The sequence below is a fragment of the Canis lupus genome, chromosome 20, assembly GCF_003254725.2.
Source record: "Canis lupus dingo isolate Sandy chromosome 20, ASM325472v2, whole genome shotgun sequence".
NCBI classification, from domain to species: domain Eukaryota; kingdom Metazoa; phylum Chordata; class Mammalia; order Carnivora; family Canidae; genus Canis; species Canis lupus.
The window spans coordinates 17,350,109-17,366,412 of record NC_064262.1 but is presented as its reverse complement, the minus strand read 5'-3'; the positions used below and the strand labels follow the sequence as shown (position 1 = coordinate 17,366,412).

At 36.4% G+C, this 16,304-nt stretch overlaps 1 pseudogene; it reads left to right on the top strand.

Moving 5' to 3' along the window:
• The first annotated feature begins 3,698 nt into the window (after positions 1-3,698).
• On the top strand, positions 3,699-4,751 carry LOC112662991 (aminoacyl tRNA synthase complex-interacting multifunctional protein 1-like; annotated as a pseudogene).
• The last annotated feature ends 11,553 nt before the right edge of the window (positions 4,752-16,304 follow it).

Below are 16,304 nucleotides of genomic sequence, written 5' to 3'. Positions count from 1 at the left end.
CTCAGCTAGGAAAAGGAGTGGTAGGAAGACAAGAAGGATTTGAACAGTCACCTGGGACACTTGGAGATTGAATTGAGCAGGAGACGCAGTATTAGAGCCAGGCAGCCTGAATGGTCTGCTTGAAGTTTGACTTCAAGGCTGTTCGGTCTGGTTGTGGTCTCTGCCCAGACATGGTCAGCCGCACAGAACCAGTTAGAGAATAGGTAGAGATTTGGAGGTCCCCATGGTTCATCTTTGACAAGTGCCTAAAATGAACTGAGAAAGCACAAAGGAGGTGAGAGTTAGGATGTATGCAGAAGAAGTTATTTTAATGAGTGACTATGGAGTGAAAACCAGGCAAGGGGGAAAGAGCAAACTTCAGGTGGCCCTAGTGGAAGGATTGCAGGTCCCCATGGGATCCACAGAAGTGCTGACTTTGGGGTACGATAGGAAGGTAGAAAGCATACTAGGAGGTAGATTGTTCTTTACCACATTATTCTCAATAGTAAAAATCGGAGACAGGGTGATAAATTGTGATACATCCATAATTTAAGACATAGTTAATAATTACATAGTCAGACAGCATATGATGAAGTAGAGAAAAAACAAAACAAGGAATAATAGCACAACACAAAGGGTGGAATCCCATATATGTGATAATGCACACACAGTCAGGGCACGTATGTATAACAATGGATATATAGTGAATCATCACCATGTATACTTCAAATATCTTAGAAATTTATCTGTTGAGTATATGTCAATGAAGCTGATACACACACAAGAAGGGATACCAAATGATATGAAATAATTTACACCAAACTGGTGTGTTTGGGGAGAAGAGTGAAGAACATCCCAATTGAAAGCTCCATGAGGGGGACTCTGTCTCCATTTCCTTACCAGGACAACCGTTGTCAAATGCTATACTTGGCAAGTATGTGGAAGCTTCGTAGTTATTGCTCAGTAAATGAATTAATTAATTATTAGCTTTTGCCTTACATGCTATATTTCTCTTTAGTTAGAAATTTAAGACGCTGTATTTATGTACTACACATGCAATTAAAATCAACTAACCACAGGTGCCTGGTGGCTCAGTTGGTTAAGCAACGGCTCTCAATTTCAGCTCAGGTCATGATCTCAGGGTTGTGAGATCGAGCCCCAAGTCAGGCTCCTCACTTAGTGTAGATCTGCTTGTCTCTCTCCCTCTGTTCCTCCTCCCACTCGTGCTTCCTCTCTGTCTCTCTCTCTCTTTCAAATGAATAAATAAATAAAACCTTTTAAAAGACACTAAATAAAATAAAATAAGCCAACCTACCAGCCAGCAACCTAGCATATAACAAAGAAAAAAATCCCCAGTAAGTAAGTAATTGCTTACTTAAGTAATTGCTAAACCCAATATGGGCCTCAAACTCACAATCCTGAGATCAAGAATTTCATGTTCTACCAGCTGAGCCAGCCAGGCACCCCTAGGAAGAAGCATTTGGATTAAGAAATCCTTCCAAGATATCATCAGACTACATACTGACTCTTAAATGTGATTTTACTCCAAATGAGTTGATTTTTCAATTCTTTCTTTAAAATGAGAAACCCAAAGTTATGTTGAGTTTTCTTTAATGTAAAGATTAGTTTAAAAGAAGTTTCTTGACCCAAAGCTTCTGGCAACTACACCTAATTCCATAGTGTATTTCCCCAGAACCATTTCTGCATAGGGTAAAACTACTGCTCACAGACATAAATACAAAGCAACTACATTATGCTGATTAAAATTGAGTCATAACTTCTATGAGCTTTAATGCAACTACTTGCTTAATGCTGTTTTGTCTCTCCTTGTTTACTATTAATTTACTACCGATTTTCCAACTTTACTATTTGATGCTTACTTACACTTTTTAAAGGAAGGAGTTTTATGACAGCATAAAATTAGACATAGGATTAGTTCATTTTATTTTTTTTTAATTTTTATTTATTTATGATAGTCACAGAGAGAGAGAGAGAGGCAGAGACACAGGCAGAGGGAGAAGCAGGCTCCATGCACCGGGAGCCCGACGTGGGATTCGATCCCGGGTCTCCAGGATGGTGCCCCGGGCCAAAGGCAGGCGCCAAACCGCTGCGCCACCCAGGGATCCCGGATTAGTTCATTTTAAACTGGTTTTTAAACTATGTCTCACGGAGTACATTTTTACTTAGAAACAATAAACAGGTTGTTAATGAAAAAAAGATGATTATTTCTTGGTGTGTTGACACAGTTTTGTTAACTACAGAGAACTGCAAGAGAAGAAAGAATATTGAGGGACTTAGGAAAGTGTGAAAATCCCATATTTGTTACATGCAGAAAGAAGGCAGGGTTAGACAAGAACTCGCTTTCATTCGGGTTTATAAAATGTAAGCAGAGGACATTCGCCCTCTGCTGGATTATTTTGGGAGTGACATAAGGATTTTTTTTTTTCTTTTAATTAAAGGAAGGTGGAAAAATGGAAGGATGAAGAGAAAGAAGGAAAGAGAAAAGAAGGACAGAGGGAGAGAGAGCTGGTGGTGAGGGAGGAAAGGATTATATTACACTTTATATTGCTACTGGAAATCTTGGATTCAATCTGTGAATGTCTGACTCAAACTCTTTTTATTTCTCCAGTTCTTATCTGGAAATGGGCCCCAGAATAGAAGCCATTTAGCTTCTAACCTTCTTGTGGTACAGAATGTCACTAGGCTGATAGATAATTACTACCACTTTAATGGATGACTGAGTATCATTGTCTTAGAAAAGTTAAATTTGATTTTGAAAATTTAACAAGATTTTCCCAACCTTAATTAGTTTTCATTATTATAGTTTACAATGATTAATGCCTTCCAATCAGTAAAATCCGTGTTTAAATTTGCAATCATCATTCAAAGGGTTAGAAGTTCACTGAGTTTATCTACATATCCATAGGCAACCCAAATGCAAGAGTAATATGCAAATGTCAGAGGGAACATCAAATTCATGGCAGTCCAGGCCTATGACTCACAAGTCTTCATGGGATCACTGTTAGTATAGATAAGGAAACTTCTATCCTGTCTTCAAAGTTCTTTAACCCTAAAGTGACAAGTGCTTGTGATCTAGGAAGATTCCCTCCTCAATACCCTGCCTCCCAATTCAATCCCTGAAGGAAAGGCACAACCAGAGTTCTTTCCCTTTCATAAGTTCCTTTGTGCTCTTAAGATAGTGACTGTCCAAAGCATTGACCTAGCAGCTTCCTTTTCTACCTTCCCTGATTCAGGAGAGGGTGTACAAGGGAAGAGGTATAAATACTCAGAGAAGCCTCACGGCATCATTCTCTCCAATTCATAAATTTCATCCCGAGTATGTTTTCTGTGTACTTCCAAAAGTTTGGAACATTGATGAATGGGACAGAACTTCACTTCCACATCTAGACCTTTGGATGCTGCCTTAAAATATCCTTAAATCCATCTATATTTCTCCATTTTTCTTCCCACCACCATTGTCAAACCACTGTCTTCTGTTACCTGGATTACAGACATAGCCATCTAATTTATCCTTCTTTTTCTCATCATGCCCTCTCCAAATGATTCTAGTTGCTTTGGGATCACATATCTGGGGATTCATATTGCAACTGCCTCTTATCTGTAGTTGATCTTGGACAAATTAATCTAACTTTGGGGTGTTCCTAACTGCTTAGGACTGAGGCTGCCCAGGTGAGTCTTCCCAGGCTGTTCTGTCCACCGATTCATGATTTCCTGCCTGTTTCTTGGCAAAAATGGCAACTAATGGTACTGTTCTGAAGAGATTGGAACAGAAGGGTGCAGAAGCAGATCAAATTATTGAATATTTAAAACAGCAAGTTGCTTTTCTTAAGGAGAAAGCAATTTTGCAGGCAACTTTGAGAGAGGAGAAGAAACCTCAAGCTGAAAATATTAAATTAAAGAAAGAAATTGAAGAATTGAAACAAGAGCTAATTCAGGCAGAAATTCAAAATGGAGTGAAACAAATACCATTTCCATCTGGTACTCTGCTGCAAGCTAATTCCATGGTTTCTGAAAATGTGATACTAGTCTAGACCAATAACAACTATATCTTCTGGTGCCAAAGAACAGATAGGAGGAGGAGCAGACGAAAAAAAAATGGAAGAGAAAATTGAAGTGAAAGGAAAGAAAAAGGAGAAAAAACAGCAATCAGTAGCAGGAAGTGCTGACTCTAAGCCAATGGATGTTTCTCGTCTGGATCTTCGAATTGGTTGTATCATCACTGCCAGAAGACACCCTGATGCAGATTTTTTATATGTAGAAGAAGTGGAGATTGGAGAAACAGCTCCAAGAACAGTTGTCAGTGGCCTGGTGAATCATGTTCCCCTTGAACAGATGCAAAATAGGATGGTGATTTTACTTTGTAACCTGAAACCTGCAAAGATGATGGGAGTGATATCTCAAGCAATGGGGGGATGTGTGCTTGTTCACCTGAGAAGGTTGAAATCTTGGTGCCTCCTACAGGGTCTGTTCCTGGAGACAAAATTGTTTCCGATGCTTTTCCTGGAGAGCCTTACAAGGAGCTGAATCCTAAGAAGATTTGGGAGCAGATCCAACCTGATCTGTACACTAATGATGAGTGTGTGGCTACATACAAAGGAGCTCCCTTTGAGGTGAAAGGGAAGGGAGTGTGTAGGGCTCAAACTATGACCAACAGTGGAATAAAGTAAAATAAAATAAAATGCTTCATTTACTGAAATACATTGGAGAAAACTTTAATAACAATAAAAATAAACATATTTGTCACTTGTACCTAAAATAAAATAAAAATTAATCTATTTGGACCCACATTGTACACATCTAAAAGTAGTACAAGTCTATTTCATAGGTATATTTCAAACAACACACACACACACACGCATATACATATATACACAACCATGTACACACACATGTATACATATATACAGAATTTGACTTATAATTGTTGCTCAAAATTAACTATTATTGCTCTTTTTGATAGGTCTTACTCAAAAAGTTTCCAAATAGGATATGTAAAAAATGTAATTAACCAGAATTCAAAACAATGTGCAAAGTCTCTTGTGAATGGTTTGAAGTAAGCATTCTGAAAATTTGGAAGCTAGAGATATTTCTTCTGGTGGTAGGAAGATATTCAAGAAGAAGCAGACTAGGAAATTTTTCCTCTTTAAATTTTTACTTTGTTAGGTTTAAAATAGAATTAAAGAGTAGTAGTATTCTCTAATAGAACAATACTGTTAGGATGAAGAATCCTGGACCCATAAAATTCTGAAGAAACCATTTATTTTGTGACATTATTATATTTAGTGGATATAATTAGCTCTGGTGAATAACATGGTTAGTAAATATATATTTATTTCTCTGTTAGAAACTTTTGGCTGGAAGTAAGAATTGTATCAGGTCCCCATTTTCACAATGGGTGGAATGCTCCTTTGGTTTATTCCCTTGTATTCCTTTGATTTTACTGTGCTTAGAAAAATGTCCACCTTTTCTCAGACTTCTCTTTATTGGGATTCAGAACACTAATAAAGCCTTCCTTTGCTTTATTACCCCCCCCCCGCCCCGCCAGCCCAGCACTCTGCCTCCTCCTTGATAACATCATCTCCCTTCTTTTAGGGTACCTCTACTCCACTCAGGGTACTTTGATGGGGCAGCTCATCACTCCCCTTTACACAGTCACAGTGATTGGCTCAGAGATGGACACAGTACCCTACTGACTTAATTACAATACTTCTCAGAGACTTGGTAGGTGGCTGTATGAAGAGAGATGCCTTTTCTTTTAGCCTCTAAACTAGAATGATTTCAAATAGAATAAAAAATAATAATCAGTTTCTATGCCCACTCCTATATGGCTCATCAATTTCACACACACACACACACACACACACACACACACACACACACAGAGAGTATAAAAATAACATAAAAGAAGAGGTGCTTAAAGATGAAAGGACAAAAAGAAAAAGAGAAGAGAGACAACTGGCGAGGTCATTGGAGACTTTTTAAGTATTTCGTTCTCTAATACTTTTTAAGTATTTCTAGTGGTAAGCAAGGTAAGGAGTCTACTTGGAGATGAATTTCTGTTACATACAAAAGAGTTCTAACTAATATATATTTCTCTTTGTTAGTATTATTCAAATTAAGCCTTTAAAAGTATATTTTTCCCTTGATAAAATTCATTTAAAATCCTTATTATCCCTTGCTATTAAAAAGATAAAATGTTTTCATTACCTTGAACAAAATATAGCATTGAGTTAACAGATGGGGTAGTCTTTTCAAATTTGAGCCTCTTTGTAGGCTATCGTAGTTCAAATCACATAGCTGAAAACTGATGTATCCTTTTGTTCTGCACACGGATTCTCCTACTAGCAAATTTTTCTTTGTAGAAGAGAGTAGATTGGGACTTAATGTAAATATAACTTCTAGAAAAATTTGTATTTGGTGAAAGTAATGTCCTTCTGTACTTAACCATCAAAGTGAGTGATAGCCATTTGCTTGGCTTTTCAAGAGGTTGTAAGTTAAAAAAAAAAAAAGGAATAGATAAAGAAATCAAGACACCATGTGGATATGAGTTAGGAGGCAAGGGGAAATTAATGCCACACTTGGCATTCATCAGAGGGTACAAAGATAGACAAAAAGCCTGAGCTCTCTGTCAACCCTTCCTGACTGAAGAGGAGCAGTCATAGGAAAGTCTTTAATGACAAAAGGTCAAGCTGAATGTGCAAAGATACCCACACAATCTGGTGACCCGGTGCCTTTTGCCACAAGAAGAATTGATGAATCGTTTGGAATCAATAGAAAAGCTGCATTCTGTCTCCTACAGTGCTTAGTCCGTTCTTTGAGTGCATTATGATGGATAGAGTTCGTGTGGATGAATACACTAGAGGAAAATGTAGTGCTACATCTTAATGTTTTCTAAGGGTATCGATTAGTGGCCAAATACAAAATACCTATAACCCACTCCATTAAAAAAAGGATGGAGAAAGAAAGACACCTGTAAGGATTTAATCAGCTTTGAGATGACCAACAGGGATGCATGAATTCAAATTATTCTGAGGCTATGAATGCTTATTACCAGATCACTGAGAGCCTAGCAGAGAGGCACTCACTAGCTATGGACTAGTCCCTGAAGTATTACTTGTCCTGCAGTATGGGCTGGGCTCAGCCTCATGTGTCCTTTGTCTTTCCCAGTGTTCAAGTCCAGTCCTTAAGCATGGAGTCTTGTTTCCCTCCAACGTATCTCCTCACTGAAGTGTAATATACAAAATGAACATCTGATTTCTTAGTTTAAAAGCCATCATCAGTTCTCTGTAGTGTCTGGGCTCATGTCTTAGCATGACACATGAGACTTTTCATATCCTAATCTCTATCTGTCTCTCCAGGCTTACCTTCCACATTAGAGTTTACCTGTTCCGAACACGCAATTGGTCATCATGCATGGTATTATACCTTTGATGTTGGTCATTCTGTACCCTGCCTGAGATTTCTTGTACCCTTCCCTTCTTGGCCAACACCTACTCATCCTGCTGGACCCAAACTGAGGCTTTATTTTCTTGTTGAGGTCTTCTTCAGATCTTCATATTGTCATTAAGTTCTTTTTTTCTCTACCTCGGAAGTGCTCTTACACACTTTTTGAAGCATATGGTCCTTATTGAAGCATGTGGCCCTTAACACTTGACAAAGCAATCCTCCATTACCCCTTTCAGCATAAAGTCATGGCTTTATTCTTTTAGTGACCCAGCAGAAGTATCCAATATCTGTTTGTAAACAGAAATGGACCACAGTTACTAGTAGCTTTTAAGTTATTGCTGTACCCCTGAGTCAACTTCCTGATGTGCCAAATAAGTTATTAGAATATTAATCTGGGTTTCATTCTTCCCAGATTATTTTTCCTTTTTTTTCATGCAAGTAGGTAGACCTTTGTGTTCATTTGCATTGATAGTTTATTAGGGCTGCTATAACAAATGACCACAGCTTAAAACAATGGACTTTGTTTTCTCATAGTTCTGAAGGATAGAACTCTGAACTGGGAGTCATCAATACCATGGTTCCTCTGAAGATTCTAAGAAGGAATCCTTCCTTGGCCTTTCAAAGCTTCTGGGGGCTGCTGGCAATCCTTGGCGTTCCTTATCTGATAGCTCATCACTCCAGTTTCTGCCTCTGTTTTCACATTGCCTTTTTCCCTCTGTGTCTATATAGTGTCTCCAAATCTCTCTCTCTTTCTGTCTTTAGAAAGACACCAGTCATTGGATTTAGGATATATCCTACTCCAGTGTGACCTCATCTTAACTTGATCATCCCCAAAGACCTTATTTCCAAGTAAGGTTGCATTCACAGGTCCTGGAGATTAAGATTTAACATAACTTTTGGGGATACCATTTAATCCCAAACCCTTGTCTTTAGTAAGAACCACATTACAAGGTCAGAGACAGATGTTGCCACTAGATAATGTTTTTGTGTGTTTTTCTGACTTTAGCCATCCAATGCAATTGTGCTTCTTATTGATACTATGCTGAGGGGTGCCTGGTGGCTTAGGTGGTTAAGTGTCCAATTCTTGATTTCAGCTCAGGTCATGATCTTGGAATAGAGCCCTGCATCAGGCTCTGTGCTCAGAGGGAGTCTGCTTGTCCCTTTCCCTCTGTTCTCCCCCCACCACAACTCTCTATCGATAGATAGATAGATAGATAGATAGATAGATAGATAGATAGATTTTTAATTATATTAATATTATATAACTATATTATATATAGTTATATTTTATATATATACATATATATATAATCTAAAAAAAAAGAAACTATGTTGGGAGAGTGGTTATTGGGAAAAAGGGACTAAGGCAAATACAAACACATATGCCAAGACTAGGATGAGTAGAGATATGACAGCCCTGCAGGAGCCAATGACCTCTCTTTAGCAATAATCAGAGAAATGGGAAGACTAGAGGGAAAAATTAAATTCGGGGAGTTCCCATTTTTGGTAAATATCCCCTTGCCACTGTCTTGCCTTTCACAGAGCATTGTAATGGCCCTGAACCATTAGGATATTGACCAACCACCATCATAATGGCCTAAAGAAGTAAATTGTCCTATTTTCCAAGACTTCTATAAGTCTAGTTTGGTATTTGCAGGCACTCTGCTTTGGAAGTCTCACTGAAGAGATTGCTTATCCCAATGTTCATGTCAAGATGTCTTTGATTATATTGCCTATCATCTTTCTTTATGAAAATGAAAGCCTTTCTATTGCCAATGGATTTGACTCAGTGTCTGTCACAGAGTACAGTGTATACAAATATTTTGAAAAACACCAAAACCTTATTATTCTTATCAAGTTTTAGTAGCTCAGTGTTGTCTTTGCAGAAGACCAAAATGTAAGAGAGAAGTCAGAAATCTTAAGCAGTTCAAGATTGCTTTTTATGGTACCTGAGGTGCTCTGTTCTTAACAATTGCCATTGGCTGAGGTCTAGGACTCATTTTCTCCTTCAGTCAGAGAGTGGACTGAACACTCTGATCTTCTTCTTGGGTCTGGAGAAGTCAACCTTTTTTTGAAAGTAGTGGTGGATTGGGATAGGTGTGGGGATAAAATGGATACAGCTTAAAACAGTATAGAAGTTTGATCTATCCCTCCCTGCTTACACATGTCCAGTAGTGACCGCAGGGAGGACAGTGTGCAGAAGGCATGCTGAGATGACCTCATCAGAACTTTCTCCATGTCTGCCCATCACCCAAAACTCATGCAAAGCATTCTTTCAGTATGCATCAGATTTTCTATTTTTTAGGACTTAAATAATAAATTTATTTTCTCCTTCTCACTTTTATATGCATTTCCTGTCACAGCTTCTTTTGAAAGCAAGTACAGTTTTGAGAGTAAAAGTGCTGGGCAGGGTAAACAACATCAGAAAGGTACAGAGTTTTGCAGGAAACGGGTGGACAGTTCAGGACAAAGATGGATGTGAAAAGTGACAGCAGGTTCCAAGATAAGGAAACATCAAATTAAAAATTTTTTTGAAGTTTTTAGTGCCAAAATGTATTTTAAAATCAGAATGACAGATCTGTGGAACTGAAATTTCATGTTTTCCAAGGTGTGCTCCATTGCAAAATTGTTCCAAAATATTCTTAAGGGATATAAAGTTCATTGGTGAAATATCTATTATATTTCTTCCTGACAGAGTCACAATGCACATCAGCAAATGACAAGTTCTGACCCCTGCAGAAAAGAAACCTGTTTAAATAGTAGGTCCAAATTCATTTGATCACATGCCCCCTTTCTGGGTAATACCTATGAACTTTCCAAGAACTGATAATCTCAGGAATATACTTTGGCATAATGTGGTGTGGTTCACATGAATTCATGGAAAAATGTCAAAAGTAAAGGCAAGCAAAGGTGTCTTAATTTCTAGACCCATCAATATTCTATTACACACTTCACTAGGGAAATTGAAATCATGGTATTATAGGACTCCCTAAGAAATTTCTCCCTGTCCTTAATCTGTATCCTAGTGTGTGGTTCAGATAAACAATATTTGATACAGCAGATTGGACCATTATAATATGTTTTATTTATAAGGGTAACAAAAATAGTTGCACAACAACATGAGTATGCTTAATGCCTCAGAACTACACACCTAAAAATTATTAAAGTGTCAAATTTTTTCATGTATATTTTACCACAATTTTTTTTAAAGGAAAGAAGGAGGAAAAAATGTAAGAAAGAAAGGAGGGAGGGAGGAGGAAAAAATAATCCTTGATATCCGTCCTACCAAAATATTTCCAAGATGGTGGTGTCTCCTTTTGAGGTAAAGAAACAACCTTCCAAAATGCAATAATAAATATCCTTCCTTATCAAAACAGTAAACTTTTGTTTTTCTTCAATGCAGGTCATACTATATATATATATATATATATATATATATATATATATATATTAAATTACATTTGCCTTCACTGGTTTTATACAATGAAGCCTAACTCTTTGGGCTTATTTTTGTTTTTGTTTTTGTTTTTTTCCTTGAGAGAATTCTTTTATTTTAAAGTGAGAAAGATCAATAGGTAAATTATCTTTGGCTTGTCAGTGCTTTGACAAAGGGAAGATTGTCTTTCACAGGAGAGCCACTTTCCATTTTGTTATATGCTACAGCTGTACCAAATTAAAATGTACATTTCTCCAGTTGCTTTTTCTATTTGTTTTTTAAGAGAAAATTTTATAGTTTAGTGATTTTGATAAGTTGGAGGTTTTTCTTATTTTCTACAATCTCTCTCATTTTAAGGCTGTGTTGAAAATAAGATTGCATTTTACAGTACTTTACTGTAAAATTAGGAGATTTCTAAGCTACTGGGACTTAATGGATGTGGTTGGCATGTTTAAAACCATCCTAACTGACCTCTATGATACCCAATTTTAGTGAGGCAGAAAGAGGGCTATAATAGAAAAGCTATATATTTATCAAAATGAAACTCTGAAATATAAAATCATTGAAATGTTTTAATTAAAATATATTTTACCTTGATATAATATATATTACATAAAATCACTATAGAATCTGAGTTTAAGGGATCCCTGGGTGGCACAATGGTTTGGCGCCTGCCTTTGGCCCAGGGCGCGATCCTGGAGACCCGGGATCGAATCCCACATCAGGCTCCCGGTGCTTGGAGCCTGCTTCTCCCTCTGCCTGTGTCTCTGCCTCTCTCTCTCTCTCTCTCTCTCTCTCTCTCTGTGTGTGACTATCATAAATAAATAATAAAATAAGATAAAATAAAATAATCTGAGTTTAAAAGAATTGGAGTATGCTCACATATATTTTTTTGAATTTTTTTAGTTTATGAATTCAATCATAATTAGCTGTTGATGGACAAATGAAGTAAATAGTCACTAATTTAGGAAAAAAAATCCTTCTGTTCTATTTGAAATATTGCTATAATGTATCATTCAACCTTGAACCAAAATTTAGAATTTTGTCCAAATTCCAACATCATTCCCAAGATGACTTTCCTTCTAGCAAATAACTTTCATGCCTCACAACCTTACCTTTGGATACTGCTACGTCTTAACTAAGAGCAGAGTTAATATTTTTATATGTCCTGGCCACAGCAATCCATAGAAAGAATTTAGTTTCTTGGAGTTAGACACCTGTGAAAAGTGGGTCATATAAACTCAACCTAAATCTCAGTTTTTTTCAAATATTTGTTATGAGGTTGAATGGGAAAAAAAAAAAGTCATCATGATTAGTAGGAAGTTTTACATGTACTCCTAGAAAGTAAATGCTCTTGGAAAGCTTTAACCATTATTATTTACCATTATTATTATTTGTCCATTCATTCATTCAAAAATATTTTTCAATATATGACTTGTTCTAGATACTTAGGATATATCAGTAAATAAGAGAGACAAAGATTCCTGTTTTCACTGAGTTTATAATTATAATTGAAAAAATAATAAATTTAATAATTAAGTGAAACATATATTATGTTAAAAAGTGATAGTACCATAGAAAAATCAAGGTAAACCATGGACTTTGGAAGATTATGATATAGTAATTAATGTAAGTTCTTCAGTTGTAACAAATATACTACTCTGGAGGTGCCTGGGTGGCTCAGTCGGTTGACTGTCTGACTCTTGATTTTATCTCAGGTCATAATGTCAGGGTCATAGGATCAAGCACCACGTCCGGCTTCTCACTCAGTGGGGAGTCTGCCAGAGATTCTCTCTCTCCCTCTCCCTTTGTCCCTATTCCCCTGTACATTCTCTCTCTCTCTCTCTTTCTCTCTCTCTCCCCCTCAAATAAAGAAATAAATATTTTAAAAATACATACTACTCTGGTAGGGAATGTTGGTAGGGAGAAGCTGTGTATGTATGGGAGCAGGGAATATATAAGAAATATCTGTACCTCCAGTCAATTTTGCTGTGAACCTTAAACTCTAAAAAAATAAAGTCTTAATAAATAATAATAATAATAACGCCTGCTATAGAAGGATAAGTCAAGGCTCACATTCTGAGTATTTGTTTACACTCATCTTTCAAATCAAGTTCAAATTATTTAACCTATGTTTGAAGACCTTTGATAACTGACCACTACCCTCTTTACCCAAACTAATATCCCATTATTACCTTAGGTAAATCCATCATCTTCTCCTTTGGGTACATATAAAGTTCATATACATCTCTGAACTTACACTGTGTGCCTTCAGCTTGTCCTTTGTGAAATATTTTTTGTTGCCTTCTCAATCATTCCAATCTTAATTGTGAAGATCCAGCTTAAATGCTAACTTTCAAAGAGCCTCTTTTCACTTTTGTGGCTTGCATTTATCTCTCTCTTAGCTAAACTATTACGGTAATTATTGTGTTTTGCTCATTGGAAGAGTTAATGACTCATCATTTATCATGCCATCCATCCATTATGTATTTATATCTTCCTCCCCAGAGCAATGGACAGTGCTATAGTTCTGGAGCCCTGCCCAGCGTAACTGGCGGAGATTAAGATGAGGACACAATAAGTATTTGCAAATAGTTATCAATAAATATTTGCCCATAATTTTGATTATATCTCAGTCAAAATATGTGTGCTCTAACAACATGGGAAAGGTTTTGTACGTTGGAAATACATTCATAGAAACTATTCATCTGGGATCCCTGGGTGGCGCAGCGGTTTAGCGCCTGCCTTTGGCCCAGGGCGCGATCCTGGAGACCCGGGATCGAATCCCACGTCGGGCTCCCGGTGCATGGAGCCTGCTTCTCCCTCTGCCTGTGTGTCTGCCTCTCTCTCTCTCTCTGTGACTATCATAAAAAAAAAAAAAAAAAAAAAAGAAACTATTCATCTGCAAAATGAGTAAGCAAAGTAAAAGAATGTGAGAAGTAACAGTGTAAGTCATAGCTTTGAGATCTGAAGTTTTAAGCCTTCCCTTAATGCAAATATCTCAAAAACGACTTAAGCAGAGAAAATAGGAACATTGAGTGACATGGTGTGGATGAACGCATCTTTTGATTTAACTTGTCTGTTTTGCTTTATTCAATAATATATTTTTCCTCCTCCTTTTCACATCAGTGACTTTTAGTTTAATGATTTTCAAAGTGTGTGATGGGGCTTTAGAAGTGAATGTAGACAGACAAAAAGTTTCTTCGTCTTTTTGTCCCATGCCTATATTTTACACAAGGTCAATAACAGGCTTCAGTGTTTTTACAATTACCAGGAGGATGGGATTTGTTATTGTGTGCAGATAAATGTGCTGATGCCTCCATTATTTATGGGATGAGATAAAAGTCATGCAGCCTTCTGAGACAAAAGGCAGGTATATGTTTTATATCTATATTTTTGATGAGTTCTCTCATAGACATTGTGCCTTCCATAGCCCACTGACTACCTAATGTAAATTTCAGGTGAAGTAAAGCTGTCAACATTTAGTATTTTTTATGACTTATATTTATGCAGCTAGGGAACAAACATCTCACTTTGGAAAAAACTAGGTGTAGCAGGGAGAGTGAAATGGTTTATTTTTATTTTTATTTATTTATTTATTTATTTATTCTGTTTCTAGTATTTATGTTAGGGAAAAATGACCCAAGCTAAAGTAATTTTAAGGGCCTCTATGTGAAAGCAATAATGGACCTCAAAGATTTAAATGTTTCTAAAATATTTTAAAATAGAAAATCTGGTTTTGTGACTTGAGAAAATAAGCAAGTTAACATTTGTTTTAAAGTAAATGGAATATGTCAGCTATCCACAAGGATAATATTCTTGACTGTCAACAGAACTTTAATCTTACTTTTTGCCCCCTCTCTCCTGTAGTAAATTTGGATTTAGGTGTGACTTTGGAGCAAAGAAAGGTAATTGGTCCTTATGGGGGTTGGTTGGGTCTATGTCCTCAATCGGATGACTTATCCTTTAATTGGCAATTACAAATTTCTAATGTCCATAAAACTCAGTTTTCTCCTTTGAAAAATGAGAACATTATGCTCAATTGTGCACTTGAGCTAAATGTTTTTTCAATTTCTATGATTTTTCTACAACTTTATAATTTTTCTTCAACTTCTATAATTTATCTTCAATTTCTATAATTTTGATGTGGGTGGACCAAAAACAGACTTCCTATAAAACCAGTAAGAAGTTAGGAGCTGGGACACCTGGGTGGCTCAGCCGTTTAGCGCCTGCCTTCAGCCCAGGGCATGATCCTGGAGTCCTGGATCAAGTCCCACATCGGCCTCCCTGCATGGAGCCTGCTTCTCCCTTTTCCTATGTCTGTCTCTGTCTCTCTGTCTCTCTCTCTCTGTGTCTCTCATGAATAAATAAATAAAATCTTTAAAAAAGTTAGGAGCTATAATTTCTACCATTTCCCTCTAAATAATTATTTAATATATTAACTACATCTCTTTAAAAAACAACCATAAAGTACACATATGATTTTTAAAAAATATTTACAGATGAATAAATTTTTCTAATAGTTATTATCTCTAAAGGATAGAAATGGAAACATCAGGACGTAAGAAGGGACATTTTATTTTTCTATAATATTTAAACTTTTATCATGAATATGATAATGAATCCTAATTTTAAAAACCTGTTTCATTATAAATAACAAAACATATCTAATTTACACCTAATGTTGACTCGATTATATGGGAAAAGTCATTCTTGGAAAATACTGCCAGTAATTTTCTGAAGAGGGATTTCATAATATATACCAGAAAGCTTTAAAATGTTTATAGTGTTTGAATAATTCAACTTTAAGAAATGTATTCTAAAGCAATAGCTTACATTTAGTGGTAAAATTTAGAAGTATTTGCTTTGCAATCAGGAAGAAAATTATGCGCCTTACATCCACTTGCACTCAGCATTGTATTATGTGTCCTAGACAATGCAATAAGATATGATATAGTAATGACAGGCAGGTAAATTGGAAAGAAACAAGTCTTAATTATAGCTCTATGTTTATCTCCATAAAAGTTCAAGAAAATCTTCATCTAAACTATTAGAAATAATAATAGATTTTAGCAGTACTGGTAGATGTAAGAGATCTATAAATATTTTTAAAAAGCAGAATCTAATGTCTTCTGCACACTTTTTAACTGGATTAGTTGTTTTTTAGGGTTTTGAGTTTTATAAGTTCTTTGTGTATTTAAGATACTAACCCTTTATCAGATATGTCATTTGTAAATATCTTTTCCCATTCTAAAAGTTGCCTTTTGGTTTTGTTGATTGTTTCCCTTGCTGTGCAGAAGCTTTCTCTCTTGATGGAGTCCCAATAGTTTATTTTTGCTTTTGTTTCCCTTGCCTTAGGAGACGTATCTCCTAAGAGGTTGCTATGGCTGATATCAAAGCTGCCTGTGTTCTTCTCTAGGAT